Below are 21441 nucleotides of genomic sequence, written 5' to 3' on the forward strand. Positions count from 1 at the left end.
TCTGCCATTTTCTTATGAGTGAGTCGTGGCTCCTTTGCTAAGGTCTGAGCTGCATGAGGATGTATCTTATGTTTTTATACGTCTTATAGTTTTTTATCCCCATCTGCCCTGAGAACACATAACAGATACTCAATAATACTTATTAAACTCAATTAAAAGGTCCAACATTAGAAAGATTAATACAATTCAAAAGAAATATAGGGGCTTCCTTGGTGGCGCAGTGGTTGAGAGTCCGCCTGCCAACGCAGGAGACACGGGTTCGATCCCTGGTCCGGGAGGATCCCGCATGCCGCGGAGCAACTAAGCCCGTGCGCCACAACTACTGAGCCTGCACTCTACAGCCTTCGAACCACAGCTACTGAAGCCTGCGTGCCTAGAGCCCTGCTCCGCAACAACAGAAGCCACCACAATGAGAACCCGCGCACAGCAATGAAGACCCAACACAGCCATAAATAAATAAATTTATAAAAAGAAATATAGTGTTATAGGAAAGAAAATGGCTTAGAGAAACTACGTACGGCAGAGGCTAGTTGCTATACAAAAATTCCCAGCAAGGTGCCTGTTGCTTTGTGTCTATGACACACACCAAAATTTTAAATAAAGATGTGACTCATTCTCATTACCTTAATGCCTAAATTCATTGACCACATTGTCAGTCTGATCAGCTGTATAAATTGATCATTAAGAAGACGCGGGGAAAAAAGAATAAAAAATAAGACGCAGAGGGGGCTTCCCTGGTGCCGCAGTGGTTGAGAGTCCGCCTGCCGATGCAGGAGACACAGGTTCGTGCCCCGGTCCGGGAAGATCCCACATGCCGCGGAGCGGCTGGGCCCGTGAGCCACGGCCGCTGAGCCTGCGTCCGGAGCCTGTGCTCTGCAACGGGAGATGCCACAACAGTGAGAGGCCCGCGAACCGCAAAAGAAAAAAAAAAAAGAAGACGCCAAGACGCGGAGGAAGAGGGGGAGGATATCAATTGCTGGAGAAACAATCAATTTGGCATTTGCATTTAAATATAGCTTTGGTATTTCATTTATTCAGTGCAATCTCCATGAGGTGTAAGCCAGCTGGGGAAGGCAAAGCTTGGTTACCTGAGTCAGAATGGGTCCAGGAAACCGAGGTCAGCATTGCTCCAGTCACAGAAAGGACAGAGAGGCCTCCATGATCGCGAGAACGCTGGTCTTCTAGGAGATGACGCGTCTAGTGGCTGGTGGAGAGGAGCAGAAGGACGACGGGATTAGAGCAGAGGAGGAGAGAGAACCCTCTCAACCACGGTGGATGTCGCCTCTGGCCTGACTCTCTAAAACATGACATACTTCAGCGAAAAAGTCAATTGCAACGGTACCTCTTTATTTCTTGGAAAGTTATTGAAGCACTGGGTCTTTCGTGATGGAGTGTTCTTGAAACTGCCTCATGGGGCATAAAAGGACCCAGAGATTTGAAAATACATGCCATAGATATTATGAGATTATCTTATTTTACTCTAGCTGCCATTGAGACATTTGTGAGATCATTTTACTTTACTTCAGCTGCCACTGAAACACTTGTCTATATAAAGGAAAAACATCAGAGCGCCAGCAAGCCTTCAAGGCCGGCCTTCCACCATGAGAACCAGCCTTGATCCTCCGGGTAGACCAGGTATACAGGCTGCAAAGTCAATGACTCCCTAGTCTGTTGTTGTAAAATAAAATTACGCTGGCTCTATTCCTGGAGAAAAAGATGCCATCAAGCTAAAGCTCACTAAATGGGCTACAAGTTTGGAGGATACGGTTAACCTATAATCTTACAAAATAGAAAAGTTGGTACACAGGATAGACGGCATCATAATTTCTAATGGAAGATATTTTTTTGACCTACACATCAAGGAAGACACAGCAATAGGCTCTCTAATGAAAAGAATGGTGTGAGCCTATGAGCTTTAGTGTGAGAATGTTAGGAAACAAATTCATTCTATCAGTGGTTCTCAAACTGTGGTCCCTGGAAGGGCAGCATCAGTATCACCTGAGAATTTGTTGGAAACGCAGATTCTTGGCCCTACCGAAGATCTACTAAATCTGAATATTTGGAGGTGGGGCTCAGGGATCTGTTTTAACAAGCCCTCCAAGTGATACTGATACATCTTAAATCATTAATTTATCCACCCATCCAAAGACATTGAGTCCATTGTTAAAAAATAAAATTACCCTACTCTACTGCATGTTAAGCTTCAATTAAGGGCCAAGTATTGGGCGAGGGACTGGGGAGGGAAGAAGGGTCAGAGAGAGAAGACGATGAAATCTCTGCCCTTGAGAAATGTATTGTCCTCTGTGGGAGATAAAACAGGTATACAGGCAACTCACTCAAATACAGACCGTGTTATTTTCTCTAACAAAGAGTTAGAAGTTTTCAAAGGAGACATTTGTTTCTGATTGGTGTGGGGAGGCAGGTAAGGGAAAGCATCAAGACAATAGTAATGGGACTTGAGATCTGCACGGGATTTTGACAGGCGGGAATAGGGAAAAGCTGAAGCAAAGGCCCAGAGGTGAGAAAGCATGAGGGCTATTCAGGTACATGGAGGAACCAGGTCTGGCTGATACGTGAGAAACTTGGAGGTGATCTCGGTGAGACAAGGTTACTGCCAAGCACTGACCCGTAAATGCTAGGGGCCCGTTGCTTCTCTTTCTTGTATGAAGACTACTTAGCAGCACCTATGGCTTATGTTTAGAAACTGACATCTGATAAACCAGGTGATTTAATAATTTCTAAGTCTAGTCTGCTTTTCTGTACGTTTTGAACTGCTTTTTCTAGAGGGGAGGACCTCAGCTGCTTCAAGGATTAACTGCTGAAGGTTTGCCCTGGAGAAAGACACAAAAGAAAATTTCAAAGCAGGCATAAGAACCTGGATGTCACAGTAGCCTCGGGCCATTCTGCAAAGGGGCAAAATGTTACCACCCCTAAAAAGCCCCTGACGGCACTGATGGTTTTAGCTTTATAAAATAACTCAAGTGGAGAGGGGTGTGCCTCAGTCAAAAGGAAAAGTTAAACCAGGGACTGGGAGAAATGGGTGTAGGGATCAAAGGGTACAGACTTCCAGTTATAAAGTGGATCAAAGGGTACAGACTTCCAGTTATAAAGTAAGTCGTGGAGATATAGGATGACTATAGTTAATAAGACCGTATTGCATATTTGAAAGTTGCCAAGAGAGTAGATCTTAAAAGTTCTCATCACAAGAAAAAAAATTTTTTTTGTAACTATGTAAGGTGGCAGATGTCAACTCGACTTATTGCGGTAATCATTTTGCAACATATACAAATATTGAATCATTGTGGTACACCTGAAACTAATCAAATTTTATGTCAATCACACCTCAATTAAAAAAATTAAAACATGCCCTAAAAAAGTTAAACTAATACTCAACACTTCTAATTAGAGAAAAAACTACTTTTCATGATCAAGAAGGTATGGCTTTTGCTTCTAGAAAACTGACAGAAATAGAAGGCTTCATTTCCTGGTGCTGCTAGATGAATGATGAAAAACTGAAAATGTTTTTGATGTCATGCAAGGCTCTGATGGAAATGAAGCTGGATTCCGAATCCGTTGTTCATCCCAGTTCTGCCATTTAGCCATCTGTGTCATTAAGGGCAAGGCACTCAACTTCCTAAACCTCAGTTTTTCATCCATCAAGAATTAGAGGGCTTCCCTGGTAGCGCAGTGGTTGACAGTCCGCCTGCCGATGCAGGGGATACGGGTTCGTGCCCTGGTCCGGGAAGATCCCACGTGCCGCGGAGCAGCTGGGCCCGTGAGCCATGGTCACTGAGCCTGCGCATCCGGAGCCTGTGCTCCGCAACGGGAGAGGCCACAACAGTGAGAGGCCCGCGTACCGCAAAAAAAAAAAAAAGAATTAGAGACACTGACTTGTCCCACCTTTGAAATTTAAATAAGAAAACAGACAAGAAGTTGCTCTGAAAGTTATAAGGTGCAATATTACACAGGGGTATATTTTTATTGTATATATAATTATACTATCCTACCCACTGAGACATTTGGGTACTAATCAATACTTGTTACTGTATTGGCCTTTGAAAATATAAAAGTAAAATATTTCTTATGCCCAGACTCTCCTTTTAAATATTTGCAGATAGAGCAGTTCTAAGGCACAAACTTGGCACCAACCAAACTGTCCTCCCAAGAAACATTTCAAGGTAAATTTTTTACTTCTAATTTTTTTTTTTTTTAACTTTTATTCCTCTGACCTCGCTAGAGCATCCAGATATCTTTCAGCAGCTCCTGGTGAGCACGACTCAGTCTGCAGCAACACAGACATATGATGGCGATAATTTATCATCTCTGCAGTAGTTTAGTCCCAGATGGACCATTTACTAATTTTTTTCCATATGTAACTGGCAGAAAGATTCATCAGGCTTCCAACTCAGAAACCTGAATTGTGCTTCATTCCCTTAACGGGCTAACTCTGGACCAGAGGAAGTACACCGTTTACATAGAAAACCAAGAGTTTCTCTTGAAAAGCCTGTCGACCTTAGACACAGGCCTTTAAACACACACACACACACACACACACACACACACACACACACACACAAGCCCTGCTCCTTATGTCAACTTGGAGGGTTGGTTCTTTCTTTAGATACTAATGGACTTCCCATAGGAGCTGTGTCTGATAGAACTGCAGGCAGAAGTAATGCCAAATCAGGCCCGGTTGCAGCTACAGTCCCCTCCCTGTGTGCAAGCACGGGGTCTTGTATTTCTGAAACTGAACAGATCTTTTTGCCATGGTGCTACACCCAGCTGGATGGCTGTGCAGTACCCAGGCACTGGAAACTATGTGCTTTCTTTTTTCCACTCTTTTTAAGGGTCTGAACTTGACTGAAGCCAGCAGCTGCCGTAGCTTTAGCAAGGCGATGGCTAATGAACTGTTAGCATTGCTCTCAGTCCCCCTGAGTTCAACTCTCAGTTCTCTTTTGTTTTTAATTCTATCCCAGTGATATCAGCCTCGAGCAAAGAGTGGTTAATGGAATTATTGTTGGATGACGGTGTGTATAGACAGAAGGCCAGCCAATCCCAAAGCGGGGCAGAAAGGAAATTGACTGGTTATATCTTCAGTGGAACCCAAGGCCACAGCCAGGAAGGCTCAGGAGGCAGGACCACGTAGAGATATTACCGGCTGGATCCACACACCTGGGTCACTAAGCAACCACGTGGCTTCGGAAGAGTCACTTACCGGTTCAAGTTCACAATTCTCTCCTCTGTAATATGATTTTAGCTCCCTAAAGTTCCTTCTGGCTCTAAAATCTTTGATTCCATGAAGATGAAAAGAATATCAGCCATTCACCTGGCTTCCGTGTTTAGATGATGCCAAACAGCCAGAAGTTTGGAAACATCCGATAGTAGCTGAATTGGTCATGATGCTTGGTTCTGTGACAGACATAGACTTAGGAATCTCAGTATCTAACAGTCTGTCTTTGAGCAGAAGACTGTTCAATGATGTATATACCTTTGCAAGTGTTTAAGAATTCAATGAAAAGTAAGTTTGAAGTACTGTTCTAGGTATGGCAAAAGCTACAGAAGTACCTAAATCAGGGTCCTGTGTTTTGTTTTGTTTTGTTTTTTTTTGCGGTACGGGGGCCTCTCACTGTCCTGGCCTCTCCCGTTGCGGAGTACAGGTTCCGGACATGCAGGCTCAGCGGCCATGGCTCACGGGCCCAGCCGCTCCACGGCATGTGGGATCCTCCCGGACCGGGACACGAACCCGTGTCCCCTGCATCGGCAGGCGGACTCTCAACCACTGCGCCACCAGGGAAGCCCGGTCCTGTGTCTTTGATACATTTACATCACAGTTCAGAAAAGATACAACTCATCCTAATATAGTAAAATAAGTGCTATAATTTGAAGACCAACTGCTATGGGAGCATGATGGAAAGGATGGAAAAGTCATCCCAGGGAGGGTGACAGGGGGAGATCTGTAAGGTTTTTTGGAGGAATTGGAATTGAAGCCGGGAAAGTGGGAGGAAAGGAATCCAGGCAGAGACAGCAGCAAGAGCAAAGGCCTAGAAACTTCCCCCACGAGGCCAGGATATAGTATTTATTACCCTAGGGCAGGCCCCGGGATGCTCAAGAAAGAGACCTAGTGACAGAGAAGGCTGGAAAGGGACTAATGGTGGAAAGCCCTGGACACCAGCCTGGGGATTGGCTCTTACCCTGTGACCACTAAGAACCTTCAGAAACAACCAGGCAGTGGAGACTCTAAATGAGCTATGCCCAGGAAGTTTATTCTGGCAATTCTATTACCATTTACGACTGGTAATAAGATCAGTCTGTACCTTCATTTTTCTCTTATTCATTTCATGCTGCCACTATTTGGGAATCCCTCAAATTTACTTTTTTCCAAATCAACTTCCTGGCTCTTCCGATGGAAGCAATTGAGTTTCCTACAAGCACTGCCAGGATTTTACATTTGAATGACTGGTGCCGCCTAGGGCTTTATGTTTTGGTTTATGTGTTTTTCTATTTTTACGAAAGAGTTAACATACCATGGCTTAGACTGGTGTCTTCTGGAGATTTTTTTTTTTTTACACTGGAAAGTACTTTGGGACGATGAAAAAAATATATACAAACGTATCAACTGTTGGAAGGGCTTGCATTCCCCAAACAGGCAAAAGTTGAAGTATCATCCAGAGTAGTTCATTGGCACGTTTTTGATTTCCAGTTTCAGAGCTCAAGGGTAATGAACCCAAGGCTTCCAGGGCCCCTCAAATGTAATAGCAGAACATCAAGGAAACCCTCACACCAATAGTATTTGGTTTCTCTGCCTCGGGAGACCAAGCACAGGTGGCTTCCTGCAGCTGTCACAGAGAGAGGCTGCCCACCAGGATACCCAGGGCCCGCCGGGCAGCTCAGGCCATGGGGGAGAGGGTCTGCAAGCCTGCCCTCCCGTCGGCCCCAAAGATGGGCCGGGGTCCCGAAACTACAGAGATGAGTGTGAGAATAGGCAGAGGGGCTCCCCGTCTGAGAAAGGAGCTGCCTTTAGTATGAGCCACCATAAAAAAAACAAAAACAAAAATTCCCCTTAGAAGACACAGACTTCACTTCCCGTCTCTGGGTGGCTCAGGCTACAGATGGGCATTGCTGGGAGGTTTCAACACTAGTTTCACTTTGGATCACCTTATTTAGAAGGCAAATCGTATCTATCCATTAGGATGTCAAACATTCTAGGGTTCCATCCCTGACTCACAACCCCAAATCTCTCCCAGCCCCCCACACCCCCAGGTGTGCAGGAAGCTCCCGAAGCCCCTCCTCCCATAGGTGTCCTCCGAACATTCAATCACATAATTGCTGTGAAGAACAGTGTGCAGCAGACGTGGGAGACAGTTCCCTGTGCACATAAAAAACAGTCTCACACATACAAGAGCTGCGTTTCTCATACCACTTTTTGTAAAAGTCCACCTACAGTCAGAAAACAAATCCTCCTCAAATGAATAGATTAGCTTAAATTACCATGCCATTTTACATTCTCTTTCCTGATACATAAATAATAAAACTGTAAGGTAAATGCAGGCTTCCATTGAATCATGGGCATAAATAAAAATATTCTGACATGAAAATCTCAGTATAAATTGAACCGCAACATACTTGAAAGCTCCCGCAATCATAACGTGCACATCAAAATCCATTAACCTAATACCTAGGCTACTATTCACAAGCAGAGGTCTAGCCTGTAACTAAATACTCATTTGAACAGTTCTCCTCCTAAATTACTGTACAATTTGATTGCAAAGTTACACACTTACAAAGTCTATCATCTTTACTTGGGTGCTCTCTAACCAACACTCAAGTCTTCTCAGGCTACAACGGGGCGGCATAATACAAACACACAGGACAGTAAATGGTAGCAAAAAGTAGCAGCGAATGTGAAAGACAAACCAGGGTCATCCTGGCGAGAAGGGCGATATTTACAGAAGCATTCAGAAAGACAACGGAGCCCCAATTTCTCTTTAACTGCACATACCCAGTCAGCCCCTCTGCTCCTCACCTGATCATTTTTATATAAAAGCAATTTTAGAATGATACATTCAAATACCTTAGTTACCATAAACTCAGCAGCAGTTAAAGATTCTGGTGCACATTGATTTGCTTTAAGACTCAGCTATTTTCAACCAAAGCTTACGTTCCTTACCCATCACTACCCGCCCTCCAAAAAATTAGCTTCACTGACAATATCCTTCTGAAATATGTCATCTACAAAAGCCATTTTCTTACCTTTGTAACTCACTCACATTTGTTTCATTTGATGATATTTACCCAAGCAGGGATAATTGTTTGACTGGAATCTTGCAACTTTCAACTTTGCCCAGATTTTGTTGTCATGAGGAAGGGGAATGCCGAAATCCCCAATACATCGCTTAGCTGAGCTAATATACATCTGAATCAGAGCTATATTTTAAATTCTTTTACACTTACTTAATATAGTACGTGCTGCCTGTCCACTGATGCGATATCAGAAACCTGCAAGCTACTATTTCTGCAACTGTGTCACTGTAGATAGTCTGAAACATGTACGTAGTTGTTGCCATGGAAACAAACACAGCTAGGGTAGAGTGCCATGCTGTGTTAATTCCTTCACCCATGAACCCCAGGGGAATGCTAACATTCATCTTCTTTCTCCTTTAGTCTCACACTGCTTTAATATTTTTTTAGCATTATCAAATGATGTACTAAATACATATGGTACACCTGAGAATACGGACGGCTGAAACGAGCTGTGTGCCAACCTAGCCTGCTGGGTATCTGCTTAAGGTGGTGCAAATAGGCATGGATCCTTTCACTAACTTCTCCTGAGAGAAATGGAGAACTTTGTTTCTTTCTTTTAAAATGGTGTGCGTAGGACAAAACAAGGTGAGCATCTCATCTCACCTAAGAACAGTTATCATGGAATTGCACCACAATGGAGACGCTATCGGAAATGTGCCATCCCAGTTCTGTGAAAGGGCAGGGGGAGGTTTTGCAAACTTTCCGAAGTGGATCCAAGCTGAGACTTGTTCTCCCTTCTAACTAGAGCTGCATTAGCAGGCTGTGAATCCAATCGTTTTAATTAGGCAAAAGCATAAACCCCAACAAGGGCTTCATCTGTCCCCAGCTGGTCTTTGTTCCTAAACCCATGGAAGAAGGTATTAGAATCAGTGAGGGACTAACAAGGTGGAAATCTGCCATCGTTCAGAAAGAAATGTGATTTCCCTGGAATCTGAACATTCTCGTATTTGCATCACGTTCAAATCGCTGCCCTCATCATATGTTTGGATCGGTGAAGAAAACTCAAATTCTTTCATGACACCTAAAAGCCAAAACATGTAGATACTGTCTTGCTGCGCCATCTTCCCCTTCTTCAAACTGGTGTGCCACTTTCAATACTGGGGTTACTCATCGCAGTCAACAGAAGTAAGCTCTTCGAAATCTTAATTACAGCCTATCCCTTGGGCTACTTAATAATATTCAATCTAGATGAAAATGGCCACACTTTAGATTTACATGCTGATGTGTTTCACTGGAATACAATTTTCACACTGAACCATCAATGGCAGGCTTCAAAAATGCAGATCCGTGACTCTGAACCGGCATGTTTTAAAGAAGCCACTACTTTATTTGCAAGGGCTATGGCAAAACCATCCTACAAAAGACCAGCAAAGGTTGACTATTATTTTCCTAAAGTGAATCATTCTTGGCTACATACTATGATAATAATGATCAACGCACCCGTAAGATAAGGCAAAACAGAAAATAGGTACGTATATACACTTTACTGGCCAAAGAACTATGTCACTTTTTGAAAGCCATCTCAAGAGAAGTCCAGTATATTAAAGTCTAGTCTTCGAGTACAGCAGGGCAGGTAGTGATGACCCTTTAACTAATCCTGACCAGTACTTACAAACTTAAGGAACAGAGTGACAGCAGTAAAAACCACTCATTTCTTACCTTTACTTCACCCTTCCCTATTTGTTGAGTATTATGAAGTGTTTTCATATATGTCATCTCATCTGACTATGACAAGATTACACTATGAATTAGTGCGGCAACCTCACCTCCTATGGGAGAGCACTGAGATTCCAAAGTCCGTGACTGGCCTGGAGTCAACACATTCAGAGGCACAACTCTGCCTGCTGTTAACTGATCTCATGCTCTTTCCAAGAGCCACACTGCCTCTAGGTGTGCTCACAAATGTACTGGCTTGTAAAGGACTTAAAGTAACTGTAGCAACAATACTTATAAAAGGACAGATACTAAGTATCAGATTAATCGGTGTGGGCATCAATTATGGCTGGTGGTTAAAGTTAGGCAATGCTCCTCTCGGCCCTCGCCCACCTATATTCTTCCAAGGGTGGAAGGGGATGGGTCAGCCTTCAGGCTGAGGTCAGCCCCTGCCCCCAAAGCACATCCTCTCAGCCTGCTCCCACGTCCTGAACCCTCTTCCTTCCCATGTGTCCCACCCTAAATCCTGGCCACTCCTCAGAGAGGGCCTTGGAGGGGAAAGACGAGCAGAGGCTCCTTGGGCTTTGGATGTAAAAGGGGGATTGGAATCAGCAGGAAGCAGCAATAAATTGGTTAGCATCCTGTGATGGTTAATTTTACACGTCAACTTGACTGGGCCACAGGGTACCCCAATACTTGGCTGAACGTGATTCTGGGTGTGTCTGTGAGGGTATTTCTGGATGGGACTTGAATCTGTGGATTGAGTGAAGCAGATTGCCCTACCCAACGTGGGCGGGACTTAGCCAATCCACTGGAGGCCTGAACTGAACAAATGGCAGGTGAGGGTGAATTCACTCTTTCTGCCTATTTCTGAACCGGGACTTTGGTTTTCTCCTGCACTTAGACTGGAATTTAGACCAACTTTCCTGGTCCCCAGCCCCTTGGACTTGGACTGGAACTGCCCCACCAGCTCTCCTGGGTCTCCAGCTCAGAGGCAGCAGATCATGGGACTTCTCAGCCTCCATAATTGCATGAACCAATTCCTTAATAGAAAGATATATAGATATAGGTATACACACAGACATACACATGCACTGTTGGTTCTGTTTCTCTGGAAAATCCCAATACGTCTCCTTAAGGAAGGAAGCCATTCTGGACCAGCAGCCACCAAATAATCCAAAGTAGATTTCACGGTGATTTGGGCTATTCACGACCTCATACCCACATCACCCTGCACATCAAGAATGAACTGGGCACTTTCGAGAGGACAACCTGAGGCTGCAAGAGTCCAGAGTGCCTCCGACAAGCTGAACAAGTTCATGGAGTGGGTCTTCAACACCACCGACATGATCTAGGCCGGGAGAGGGGGCCGCGGGGGTGCCTGCCCCCTTAGTCCTGCCGGTGAAGGCATCCTCCGAGCTGCCGCCCCAGCTCCCAACTTTGCCCCCTTTCGGGGAGCGCACAACACGGCAACTGCAGATCAACGATCATTATCTGCCTTTTGTAGAGAAGAAAAAGAAAAAGGTAAATAAAAAATTTTTAAGTAAAATAAAAGTTTAACTGCTAAAAAAAAAAAAGAAAAGAATGAACTGGATTTGGTCACCGTTTGGTCATGGTCATTTTGGTGAAAGAGGACTTCTCGGAGTGGAATCTTCCAGGCCATTGGATTTGTTCTCGTTTGGCCTGGGGGAGCTGATGAAGTAGCAGAAGGCACCCTTAGGGGCAGCGTTCTGGGGAGGCTTCTCCCAGAGGGCAGGGGAAACTGGTTTCTTCCAATGGGTGTCCCAATTCAAGAGTCAATGATTTGGTCCCTTGTGACGAAAACCTTTCTAAAATGGATTGTATGAGAAAACAATGAATGGGGCAAAGTGGATAACATGGGATTTAGCCTGTTATAAATATTTTTCACGATTTGGCTGGCATTATGCGCATTATAATACAGAGGTGCCCTCAGAAGCCAGAGAATCTTGAGGCAGGAGAGCAGACGGGGCAGCACACAGGACAAGGCCCCTCGTTAGGGCAATGTTCTCATCCCTGTATTTGCATGTTCATTTTCTCTGGCCTCCACCTGCCCCTCCCTGGCTGTCAGGGTATCAGCCGGCCTTCTGAACACACCAAGTGGTCTGGTTCTGGCTGTTCCCTCCCTGTTCTGATTCACATCTAATATGCCAGGGGCTGGGAAACCAAATAAGAGAGTTGATTAGAATTTTGTCTGAAAGAAGATGAATACAGGCCCGAGAAAGTGTCCCTGAGCACAAAAGTGTCGACTTCTGCATGCCCTTGACTCTAGACCAGTTAGCCTAAAGCGAGTCACCAGATGAGCAGTTTGCCTATAATTTGAAACCTTTTTGAGTGTTTTTACATAGGAATGTCCCTTGGTTTGTTTGTTTCTTTTTGCCATCTCTTTGGCGTTATAGGGTTTGTAAATGAAGGGCACATACAGCTTGTTTTTAAATTTTAGTTTACGTTTCATTTTAATTTTTAAATTAAATATTTTTTTTGAGATAGTGGCAACAAACGCGAAAAACACTCCACACGGAATTGAATTTCTGGTGAACTGGTTATTAGGCAAATTGATAAGAGAACTGGTGTTTTAAGGGAATTTTCACTTCTCATTTTCAGTTTTTTAGAATTCAAAAACCCATCCAAGGAAACTCGCGGTTCAACCAGACCAGAATGCACACACTGCCTGCTACCTGGGCCTCGTTTTCTTCTCCTTGCACAGGACCCTCTGCACTGTTGAGTTTCCAGCCTCCACAGGAGGGAAGGAATTCGGTATTGCTTGACTTTGTTTTTTCCCACCATGAATTTACTTTACGGGCAGTACTGAGTTCAGCTTAGCTTGTGGGTGTCAGCTAGAGCAGTGCTCACCTTGTACTCACTCGGGCCAGGAGCCTCTGTTGTGCGTTTTGAAGCAGTAGGCACAGACGGCGTAAGAGGAACCCAATATCTTTTGTATCAAAGCAACGCGTAGACTGCAGAAGTCTGAGAACCACTCACCTGACACTCCAAATCTTTTTTTTTTTTGATGCTGCCTTTTTAAAAAAAATTATTGTATTCAAGTATAGCTGATGTTGTGTTAATTTCTGCTGTACAGCAAAGTGATTCAGTTATACACATATATACATTCTTTTTCATATTCTTTTCCATTATGGTTTATCTCAGGATACTGAATATAGTTCCCTGTGCTATGCAGTAGGACCTTGTTGCTTACCCACCCTATATATAATAGTTTGCACCTGCTAATCCCAAACTCCCATTCCATCCCTCCCCCACCCCACCCCCTTTGGCAACCACGAGTCTGTTCTCTATGCCTGTGAGTCTTGGGTAAATAAGTTCATTTGTGACAACCCAATTCTTAATGTAAGCAGGGGAAAAGGCCCAAGGTCAAGGTACATCCAGTATGACTGCAACGGATGGCCCCAGCCCCATCCAAAAGGAGGGGCCAGGTGCCTTGCCTCACTCTGTTCCAAGTGCCCTTTGAGAGGGAAACCAAAAACCAGACCGGCCTTTAAGGCCAGAAGCCAAGTTGACCCAAGAGATCAGGCACAAGCTAGTGTGATCGGACAGCATCCGGGCTGCAAAGAGGGACAAGAAAGAATTAGAGGTGGTCCCTGGACTCCCCTATTATCCACTTGTGGCTCTGACACAAACATTGTCCCTCTGGGCAGAGCTCCTGAGCCGCTGAACCACTCTGCAGAGAGCAAGCATTCCAACCAGCCTGGTACCCTGGCTGGAGCTGCAAGGATGCGGGCCAGCAAGTGCGGGTCGCCTTTTTCCTGGAGCAGCTGCTCTGCTGTTTGTCCTGTAGCAGTGAGGAGTCCCTGGGGCCAGCTCTTGGAGAAGGGAAACTGACCAGGAAGGTCTCAATCTTAAGATGCTCACTTGGGTACTGAGTCAGGATTTGGGAAGAAAATTCTCCTGGGAATGGAAATTTTTCCTTTTCATTCTCAAATTACCATTGTGACATTTGCTCTATTGGGGACTGAGCAAGCTAGCTGTCCTAAGTGTATATGAACTTCCTCTATCTTTATATGAAAGATAAGGAGCTCAGTTCACATGCCCTCGATGGGGTCATGTCCACTGCAGGACTGGACACTAATACCTAGTCACTGGGGCAGCTGTAAAATGTGTTCTTTTCCTTTTTTAATCTGAGGATGCAATGAATTACATAAAAGTGTTTTACCCTAATCCTCCCTGCTTAAGAAAAGTGAAAGTCTTTAATACAGTAAGTCACTAGTAATGTACATAATCAGAATGTAAACCACTCCTATTAGAACATTTTGGGGTCAGGGACTTCCCTGGTGGTCCAGTGGTAAAGAGCCCGCCTTCCAACGCGGGAACACGGGTTTGATCCCTGGTCGGGGATCTAAGATTCCACATGCCGGGGCAACTAAGCGCGCACACCGCAACTACTGGGCTGGCTCACCTCAATGAAAGAGCCCGCGTGCCGCAAACTACAGAGCCCACGTGCCCTAGAGCCTGTGCGCCACAACTAGAGAGAAGCCCACACGCCACAACGAAGAGCCTGTGTGCCGCAACGAAAGATCCCGTGTGCCGCAACTAAGACACAACGCAGCCAAAAACAAATGAAGAACGTTTTGCGGTCTGTTTTAATAGTGATCAAATAACACTGACTTAAATAAAAATATGGTTGTTTTTTACTTCTCATGAAACAGCCTGAGATGGTGGGCAGCCCGGTGGCAGGGCAGGGGGTGAGTGGGATGTGTTGGAGCAATGGATACCCTGAAGCCCACTAAGCCCACTGGATTTTTTGCTTCTTTCTATTTATCCACATAGCCGGAAAGGAAATGACCCAGGACCAAACCAACCCAGAATTTTTCTATCTTGTCACTCTGCTATCTTCTTGTGTGTTTCCCACATTTGTATGGGCTTAAGTAGCTCACTACCACCTTGCCCCTGTCCTAATTAGAAGCAAAGAGGAAAGAGAACGTGAAAGGCTTGCTCCTTCATCTTAAAGGCAAAGTCCAGATGTTGTATCCATCCCTTCCATGTTCATCCATCAGCCAGAACTTAGTCACTTAGTCATCGCTGGCAGATGGTGTTCAGCTAGCTAAAGCTCTGGGGTTCTAGTATTAAAAGGAAGAAGGAAGGGATGCATACTGGTGGAAAACTAGCAGTGTTTTTTAAAGACACTAAATATATGTATGGATACAAACATATATAGTAAAAGTTGACAAACATGCATGGGAATGATAAGCACCAAATTCAAGATGGCGGTTACATGGGGGCACAAGGGAGAGATTAGTTCTGGGATTGGGGAAGGGATACTCAGAAGTCTGTAATCATATCTTCAATTTTTTAAAAAAACCGTATTTGAAGTAAAAATTGCAAAATGTTGAGATCTCCCAAAGTTGGATAATGGTTACATGGGTGTTTTAGCTTTTATATTAGAAATAAATTATAATAAAATCCACAAAATTTAGCATTATCTCAACGACCTGACTGCAACTCAACTTTAAACTGTATTTCATCAATTCTAAAAAGCACATTTTTCTACATTTGAACTCTCTGAAATGAGTGCATCTAATTATATTAGGCAGCATTTCTCTTAGTGGGATATAATGTTTTACTTTACAATGAATGATAACTTAGATTTGAAGATGTACAATGTATAAGTTCTGTTGCATGTGGTCCGTGGCGCATTTTAATATGTTTGACAGTGGGGGAAGGGGGACTGTTTCCACAAGAGGGCATCGCAAAGCTTATGAATCTCTTCAAGCCCCATACCTGGGCTCTCTCTGTTAGGTGGTTTTCCGACTTCCAAGCCAACGTTCCTTCCAATGATAGTGCCTCTGATTAAGGTCGTGTGAAACACAAACATTTGGACTAATTTTCTCTGCAACTGAAGAAAATCTGGCAGATAAAAGCCCTCCTTAATTAGTTTTAAAGTGCTTGAGAATCTCCTACCTGGTAAGTAACAAAAGCATAAATGGCACCTACAAATGAAACTCCTCCAAATGGGAAGAAATCAGAGTCAGGTGATTACTGGACCAAAATTTTGGACAGGCTGAGAAGGCACAGCCATCTGAGGACAACAAAGGCTTCTCCATCCACCCAAAGCGAAGTCCATGCTCCTGGCCTATAGAGCTAATGGGCAAGACCACCGTAGTCCCTTTTCCTTTGATATATGCTATTGTAGAACTCTCTTGTAGAAAATTAGCTAAGAATACACAGGCAACATTGCTCCTTCCATATTATCAACATGCAAATAAACCAAAATGGGGGGAAAAATCCATACAGCTGGTTTATTTGAATGCAGAATAATAAATCACCATTTTTTTTTTAATTTATGAAAGTTTTCTTCATTTCTCACATTCAGTTAGTATACAGTTGGCATTTTCAAAATTCAAACCTGATGTGGATTTGGAATTCAATGAAGCACACTGGAAGACATCTGAGTGAAAAAATAAAAGTTCTAGCCATATGCTACTGGTGCATGAATTTGAATATTTGAAAGGTAATCTAGAAATGAGAATGTTTCCAATTCTCCTTACCAACAACAGTAATTCATAGCAACAACACATTTTATAGATGGAGACACTTCACCATCTGAGAGACAATAGGAGGACAGACGGAGTCTGGGGCTGGGGTTCTGTCCCTGCCTAGTGAGTTCCAAGCCTGTGATTTTCACTAGGTCTCGACCACTCTGAAGCCCTGCTTGGTCAATGATTAGGGTGCAATAATGATTCTTGCCTCACTGGACATATTAGCACATAAAAGAGCTGCTAAATGTTTCAAGTTTGATTAACAATTGGGTGAAAAACCAGAAGACCATGCACAATGGCTCCTTCCAAAAGCCATATGTGACACCATGAAACAAGCTCTAATATTAAGCCCACTGGATTTTTTACTTCTTTCTATTTATCCACATAGCCGGAAAGGAAATGACCCAGGGCCAAACCAACAGCAGGGGCTCTCCCCCTTCTTGTTTGTACCCATGCCTAGGATGGCAGGAGCCCCCAGCCCCAGCTGGGAGGATTTCCTGACAGTGCCCAGCTAGCCTTGCTCATTCTGTCCCCGGGCCAGGCCTCTAACTGGGTCACTCAGCCAGGGAATATACAAGCCAAGGGATCACGTGCATTGCTCATCAACTCACGTGCATCTGGGGAACGTCAACCGTGCAAGACTGGAATCTGAGGTATTACGTTAGCCCACTTCCAAAACCACGTGTCAAGGATCCAACCCATGTGTCTGCAGGGCGGCTACAATGCCATGGGGTTGTCCAAATGCCGAATGTGTTGATCCCTACGCATCCATCTCACTTTGTGACAGAAGTGAGCGATCTTTTTACCAACCTATTGATAAACTGAGAGGACAAAATGATAGCATTTCTTCTGGATCTATCCTGGCAATAATTCCCAATGGACTGCCCTTCAACCTGCTCCAGCGTATGTAGACTGGTGCTCTTCTCAAGGGCATTAGAGAGGGCCAGAGCGGGGCAAAGAGACACAACTCCGCGTGAGGAGACAGAGTGTCCATGACAACCTGGGCCAGCCACCAATGTGTCTCCCCAGCTCCCCCTGCCACCCCAAAACCTTAACCTTAATCAGAGCCCCAGGTCTGGGGAAAATCCCCGACGAGTGGCTTCACATTGCTTGGGGAGAGAACCTCTTTTTGGTATGAACTCTCCGTAAGATGACACCTTATGATATTACCAGACCAAACCGCCTCTCACAGCAACCATGGCCCACAAGACCAGTTGTTACCACTTCCCAATCTCAACGAACCCTTCTAGAGCTCCTGGATCTAATCCCCACTCAGCCCAGCAGCTCCCAAACCAGACACGACCTTGTCATGAAGCGCTTTGTTCCTCGACAGGCCTCCATGCACCCTAGAGGTCTAGAATGATCTCCACCCCCCGCAAAGAAACAGAATATCAATGGGGTACAGCCAAGGGCTGGAAAAGATTCATGATCTGTGACTCAGCTCCCTGCATGGTTTCTGCCCGGCTAAGTTGTGATGGTTGCATCTTATCTCTGCAGCCTGAACTTGATCACAGCATGACCAAGGGAGTTTTGGTGCTGGTTGTTAATGTGGCGTTTGCTCACTTGCTTTACTCTGTGGGTTGCCTAAAATTACACAGCTAATGAAACACCGTCCCTGAACCCATCTGCTTTACGCAGCGTGGACAGCAGATAATTAAGCAGTCGGTCAAGTGAGCCCAGAAGTCTGTCTCACGGCACGATGGCAAAGATCTGAAAATACCCGATCCCAGCAAGCACTGGGCTCAGCTGGACCTCCGAGGTGGTAAGGTAAGACGCAGCTCCATCGCAGCTATCGGGCGGCCCCACCAATGGAAAACAGCAGTGACAAATGAAGACGGTTTTCTCCTAGAGTCCTCGGCAGGCCAGGAAACACCTGAGAAAGCTAAGAATTTGACCACATCCAGAAACCGACGTTCAATAATAATAACTCCCTAGCTGGGCAAGTGCTTCGCTGAAAAGGTCTGTTTGCTTACAAGCCATACATCAGCTCGCCTTAACTTTATCGTAAGGAGAAATCCAAAACGTCTTCTGAAAGAGATCAACCGTAACTTTATTTAGGTCACATTGCGGACATACACAATTAACGGGAAGTAGGGGACTAATTCGCAACAGCCAAGAAAGGTCAATGCCTAGTTCATTCCTTAACCCACAGTGGTCCGTGAGTAACATTAATAGGCATTTGCCACTGTTTGCTCATCAATGCTGTAGTCATTAAACCAACAGGAGTAGGGAGAGGATTTCACACTCATTAAAAAAAAAAAAAAAGAGTATGCTAGTATGTAGTGACATAAGCATGGAAATCACACATTTAAAAACAGCTCTTGGGACTTCCCTGGTAGTGAAGTGGTTAAGAATCCGCCTGCCCATGCAGGGGACACGGGTTCGATCCCTGGTCCAGGAAGATCCCACATGCCATGGAGCAACTAAGCCCGAGCCCGAGTGCCACAACTACTGAGCCCATGTGCCACAACTACTGAAGCTCGCGCACCTAGAGCCTGTGCTCCGCGACAAGAGAAGCCACAGCGACGAGAAACCCGCGCACTGCCACAAAGAGTAGCCCCCGCTCGCCACAACTAGAGAAAGCCTGCGTGCAGCAACCAAGACCCAACGCAGCCAAAAAAAAAAAAAAAAAAAAAAATCTTAAAACAGCTCTCAAAAGCATTTATATAATAAAGTCTCAATACCCTGCCTGTGAAGTAGAAATGATTATAACCCCATCTTATCAGTAAGCAGCCTGATAGCCAGGCACCTGAAAAGTGATTTGCCCCAAGCTCCTCAAAAGTTAACACAGGCTCACCTCAGAGATATTTTGAGTTTGGTTCCAGATCATTGCAATAAAGCGAATATCACAATAAAGCGAGTCACGGGAAGTTTTGGTTTGCCAGTGCAGAAGAAGTCACGTCTACACCATACTGTATTTACATACCTTAATTATTGCTAAAAAAAAAAATGCTAACCATCACTGGAGCCTTGAGTGAGTTGTAATCTTTTCGCAATATACCATTAGAGATCACTGATCACCATAATAAATATAATAATAATGAAAAATTTTGAAATACTGTGAGAAATACCAAAATGTGACACAGACACATGAAGTGAGCAAATGATGTTGGAAAAATGGCTCCAACAGACTTGCTCGTTGCAGGGTTGCCGCAAACCTTCAATTTGTAAAAAACACAATATCTTCGAAGCGCAATAAAATGAGGTTTGCATGAAATAACCAGGCCAAAATTAGATCGTCAAGATTCCAGGCTCCATGCCCAGGCCACAGAGCTGTGTGTTCTGCCTCAGAAGGGCAGGCTGAGTCCATGACACCCAATGCTAGCGTGGACCAGTCAGTATATCATCAGAAGCAACGTTTCCATGTACCCTCAAAGGCAGCCCCCTTGCTGCCCTGGAACCACTGGGCCCATAAGGGGCCTGGCCAAAGATAATAGGAACTTGGTCTACAGATCAGCCACCCCACCTGTGGCTCTGTTCAAAGCATGTGCCCTGCTGAAGGTGGGGGAGCAACGTTACATGCACACACAGAAGGCAGCATCGTCCCCTGTGATGGGATAGAGCGTGGGCATCTGTAACACTAAATGTTAAGAGGACAGAGCACATCCTAGAAATTCCACAGCAGGACTTTCCTGACAGTCCAGTAGTTAGGACTTTGCGCTTCCAGTGCAGGGGGCGTGGGTTCGATCCCTGGTCAGGGAACCAAACTCCCACTTGCCGTACAGTGCGGCCAAAAAAAAAAAAAGAGAGAGAAAGAAATTCCACGGCGCACAGAGTATCAGCTCCCCAGGCACCTTCCCGTCCTATACAACCCCAGAGAGAGTTTGGTCTGATGGATAAGGAACGTGATGGTAGGAGAGGCGCACACTCAGAAAAAGAGAGGAACTTGGCCAGAGCAGACAATGTCAGCATCATTCTAATCTCTTCATTTCACTCAGGAGGAAACTGAGGCCGACGGGCAGTAAAGCGCCTGCCCAAGGTCGCCAGATCATTAGCGGACATGCTCTGAGCAGACTCCCGGGCTTCTGATGCCCAAAGCCACAGACTTCTCTCAGCTTGTGCTTCTCCGACGTGAACCTGCCATCGGACCACCTGCAGGCCCTGTCAGGCGCAGGTTCCGACCCCACAGGTCTGGGGTGGGGCTGAGGGTCTGCATTTCTCGCCAGTGCTCAGAGGATGCCACTGCTGCTGGCCCGTGGACCACACACGGTAGCAGGATTTGAACATCGCACATTCTGTGACCTTATGACTTAAGGCATCCCCCCGACCACGCCGCTCAAAATGACAGGCTTTGTACGTGGTGAAAAGAAAATGATCGCTATCAATTGGCCCTTTAAAAGTATACGTCCTTCTCGGGAGTTCCCTGGCGGTCCAGTGGTTAGGACTCCGCGCTTCCACTGCAGGGGGCACAGGTTCAATCCCTGGCTGGGGAACTAAGATCCTGCAAGCCGCGCGGCACGGCCAATTAAAAAAAAAAAGTATATGTCCTTCTCCATAGCACTTACTACTAATTGCAAATGATATATATTATTTCCTGTGTCCATTGTCCATCTCCCCACTAGCATGTCAGCCCCAAGAAGGCAAGGATTTTGTCTGTTCTGTTCACTGCTGTATCTATTCCAGTGTATGGCACCTAACAGGCATTTAAATATCTGTGAAATGAAGAAAGAATTCAATTTTTAGCGGAAATTTTAAAGTGCCAACCATCATTCTCAAAAGCTTCAGTGATTGTTTGCATACTTCTAATAGTATTTTTCAATCTGAAGAAACTACTTGGAGATTTCAAAAGGATCGCTGTTACAGATTGTGGGAGATATTTTTATCTTGTCATGCAAGCACGGGCTTCGTGGAGAAAGGCATTCCCCGTGTTTTTCAGCTCTCATTCACCATTCAGCCTGGATTCCTCCTCCTTCCCTCTCACAGGACCCACACAAGAGACAGATCAAAATTGGCAGGCAGACGTCCCCATGAGAGGGGC

At 45.0% G+C, this 21441-nt stretch overlaps 1 protein-coding gene across 4 annotated transcripts in view; it reads right to left on the reverse strand.

Moving 5' to 3' along the window:
* Positions 1 to 21441, reverse strand: part of FOXN3 (forkhead box N3) — a 407295-nt gene that overhangs the window by 298947 nt on the left and 86907 nt on the right. For 3 of the 4 annotated variants that reach the window (XM_089908097.1, XM_089908095.1, XM_089908096.1), the window contains one exon: positions 1089 to 1204. The exons of the other annotated variant lie outside the window; for it this stretch is intronic. The gene's annotated coding sequence lies outside the window, so the exon portion shown is untranslated. The remainder of the gene's footprint in view (positions 1 to 1088; positions 1205 to 21441) is intronic. 4 annotated transcript variants of the gene reach the window in all.

This window comes from Delphinapterus leucas, chromosome 2 (assembly GCF_059928025.1).
Source record: "Delphinapterus leucas isolate spDelLeu-1000000601 "Yukka" chromosome 2, BTC_Dleu_Yukka2, whole genome shotgun sequence".
In the NCBI taxonomy this organism is placed as follows: Eukaryota; Metazoa; Chordata; class Mammalia; order Artiodactyla; family Monodontidae; genus Delphinapterus; species Delphinapterus leucas.